This window comes from Ostrea edulis, chromosome 3 (genome assembly GCF_947568905.1).
Source record: "Ostrea edulis chromosome 3, xbOstEdul1.1, whole genome shotgun sequence".
NCBI classification, from domain to species: Eukaryota; Metazoa; Mollusca; class Bivalvia; order Ostreida; family Ostreidae; genus Ostrea; species Ostrea edulis.
Window position 1 is genome coordinate 40,450,439 of NC_079166.1, and position 3,864 is coordinate 40,454,302.

At 36.0% G+C, this 3,864-nt stretch overlaps 1 protein-coding gene across 1 annotated transcript in view; it reads right to left on the minus strand.

Moving 5' to 3' along the window:
- LOC125673161 (glutathione gamma-glutamylcysteinyltransferase-like) overlaps positions 1-2,658 on the minus strand; it is an 18,141-nt gene extending 15,483 nt beyond the window's left edge. The window contains exon 1 of the mRNA XM_048909566.2: positions 2,523-2,658. The gene's annotated coding sequence lies outside the window, so the exon portion shown is untranslated. The remainder of the gene's footprint in view (positions 1-2,522) is intronic.
- Positions 2,659-3,864: the final 1,206 nt, after the last annotated feature.

A 3,864-nucleotide genomic window follows, 5' to 3' on the forward strand; every position in this document is an offset into this window, starting at 1 on the left:
CAAAGCTTCCTTTTATAGGGAAGTCGTTGTGGCCGAGTGGACTTACGCACTGGTTTGACAATCTTGCTAGGCGGTGGGTGCCGTACGTCGCTGGTTCGACCCCGGGCTGGGGCGAAAATTTTCAGTACCTAGTTGTGATTATTTAGTGCTATATATATATATATATATATATATATATATATATATATATATATATATTTATTTTCAAATAAACGAATAAGTACAGAAGAAGAAAAAATCAGTGCATTTGTCAAAATCATGTTTTTGAACATGAAAGTAGATAATGATATTCCAACCAGAGTACCAATTGCAAGCCCTTCCAAGTTTTTAAATCTATCCAACTTTTTTTTTTTAAAATAAGGAGGGTGATCGCTCAGTATATTCAAACAACCTGAAATTTGCACTATTGTTTATGTAAGCACTCTTTAGTTCTAAGTCACTTTCTGTCTAATGTTAGATGGCCTGTAGTAAGTGTTTACAGCTTAGCATATTAGCGGTATCTATATATTGGCGATGAATAAATTTGCAGTCAAGCTTCACCTGAAGGAAAATGGGTCAAAACCATATATGTATAATGGTATATATTATGCACCCCTTCCCATAAAAGAAAATTTTTAAAAAAGTGACTGTGCATTATATTCGGCAAAATATGGTAACTGATTTTGGAAATAGTCAAAATAAGTTTAGGGTCGGGGGGTAAAAACTAGGGACGGTCGGGTAACCGAAACCACACATAGTTTTTATTTGGCCTAATGGGAGGTTGCAGTTCTGAAGTTGAACAAGAAGAGTTGCTATAATGAATGTGCAAGTCCCATGGACATAATTTCTGTGGGAACGAGGAGGGTATTCATATTCAGTTTTTCCTATCCCCCTAAATAGGATAGGAAAGTAACCCCCTCATTTCCACAGAAATTACCAAGAACGCTAAGGAAGTAAACGACTTATCCTCTATTTCAAAAAGAGGGGGCATATTCCTTTGCGCCTGTCGGTCAGTCTGCAGACTAAGTCTTGTCCACTCAATATCTTGGTATTCTTTGCTTGACATACATCAAACTTAGTACATCTTATTAAGATGATTCCTACTGATTTTGAAGTTACATGGTTAAATGTCAAGTCAGTCAATCCACTCTGGACAAAGGAAGATATTTTCCGCTCAATATCTTGAGAACCCTTTTCTTGACAGACATTAAGATGAACCCTATTGGTTTTGGTTTCACATGGTCAAAGGTCAAACTGGACATAGTAATATATTGTCTCCTCTATATTTTGAAAATCCTTTGCTTGATTGACACCAAACTTGGTATACACCTGTACATTCTAAAGTTCAGGAGTAGATTTTTCAGGTCAAGGACAAGGGTCAATCCATTCAGGCCTGGATTCCTCGAAACAATCTTAAGTTGATACTTGGATTTAAGTCTGAGATTTTACTCAAATTTTGACTGTTCAAATAAAAGAAATTTAAAACTTAAGTTTAAGATTTTCTTTTTGAGAAATCCAAGTCTGGACATGGGAATATGTTGTCAGCTCAATATATTTAATTGTTTTGGCAATACAATCAATCAAATGATATGATACATATGTATAAACTTTTTCAATCTTATTTTCATTTTCATTTGGAACTAAATCAAATTAAATGTATATGACAAATGTTAAGTAAAATTCTTCCTTCCTTTTTTGGACAACTAATATTTGAATTCGGGCAAATTGAAATTTGGGGTCACTTGCCCATAGAGTATCAAGTTAGCAGATTTCAAAGTTAGATCACAGGGGCTTCTTATCCATTATGTTCTCAATCTATATATTTATATATAGATTGAGAACATAATGGATAAGAAGCCCCTGTGGCCATGTGGTTAGATCTAATGTCTATCCCTGAATAAATTTCCTACCCGGTGTAGCGGTGATCGCGGTCGCTGGTGCTCAGGGTCGCTCTAAATATAGCGGTAGCCCTGCTGTTCGACGCTCGCATAATTCGACCCATAGGTAATTGTAAACATTTTATATGGTTGTAATCAGCAATTAGTGTGAAGTTTGGTGATGAAAAAAAATCAAAAGACAATAAAACAATTGGTCTTATTGAATTATTTTGTTTTAAAAACCAGAAAATGCTTTGGTTTTTAATTCTACATCTGAAATTGTGATCGGCATATGAACTTCATTTATGCACATATTTTAATAAGAAGACGTGCATTTTAACTAATATATTAAATGATATAACTAGTGCAGCTCCTTTAGCAAAAATATCAACAAAACTTACTAATAATTATTCATTTTACATGCAAGAATCATCGAGATCGGCATCCCACCAATGTCGTCCTGTACTCGAGCGATCGAGTCTCGACTGATTTATATCATTATGATTATGATAACAATACCTTGAAAGTAAGATAGTGGTTTAAAAAGAAAAAGTAAATAATATTGTTTTTATTGTCTATGATTTAATTGCTAGTATGAATAAATACGAATCATGATCACACTGTACCAGTCATTAAATTGGTCCATTTTAAAGAATACACAAATACCTTATCTAGTTAGTGTACTCGACCAGTCCAAATTGCTTTTTTGACATTCCGTCAGGGCTTTCTTTCCAAAATTATGGTCGTGTTCCTGGTTTTCCCCAATATTTTGGGTTTTTTGTATACCGATCCCGAGCAATATTTTCTGACTCGGGGGGGTGGAGAGAGAGAGAGAGAGAGAGAGAGAGAAAGTGTGTGTGTGTGTTTTGCAATCTCGGTACTCGCTCTAGATCCACCAATGTAATGTACATGCGTTGGTTGCACATGTAATTTCTGCATATCTGTGTTTCGGTCGTCCAAAATATTGATTAAAGTTAATTATTAAGTAGATCTAATTAACTAGAGGACTAAAATTTACAGATTTTGTTACATCATGACCCAGCATTGCCAAGATACTTAAAAAAATCAGTGACTAAAATTATTTTGAAGTCACATTAATTGCAGAAAAATCCCTTAACTGGCACTCAATTGCAATCAGATATAGTAAATCCTTATACATAGTCGGATACGCACGGCTGATCCAGTCTTCTAATCATCACGCGTGATAAACAGAAGAAGAGATCAGCCGTGGGTATCCGACAATGATCCTTTTATTGACGGTATGATTTGTTGACCGCAACCTGTATTCAGGGGGAAATAACTCGCGCTGCATTGTGAAAAATGTATCACATTTAGAGGTCTTTTTATTCAAATATAACAATTTTACCACGTGACTTTACGGAAACTGCCAAGATAAAAAAAAATTCCCGTGCAACGTCACAGAAAAAAATATTATATTTAGTCGAGACGAAGTATATCGATTGATCGGACAAATGTGATTTTGTATCGATCGATCTGACAGGCGTAAACTGTGTTATAATTTAGGTATAAGATAGTGTAGATCATTTATTCGCGAGATAATTAATTTCGGGTTCATTCGCGAAACTTGACATTCGCGAATTCAAATATCTCGCGTTTATTTCTACTTTTTGCAAGTAAAAATTTAATCATCACCAACTGTCACAAAGGTTTCCTTTGTGGTGTACTAGAATGTAACGTAACATACAGAAGTACCAGAAAACGTATTAAAAATATCTTTGTTGACATAACGTTACCATTCCGTGGGGATCCGGGGGTTAGAATAGGTTCTCAGTACCCCTTGCTTGTCGTAAGAGGCGACTAAATAGAACGGTCCTTCGGATGAGACCGCAAAAACCGAGGTCCCGTGTCACAGCAGGTGTGGCACGATAAAGACCCCTCCCTGCTCAAAGGCCATAAGCACCGAGCATAGGCCTAAATTTTGCAGCCCGTCACCGGCAGTGGCGATGTTTCCATGTGAGTGAAATATTCTCGAGAGGGACGTTAAACA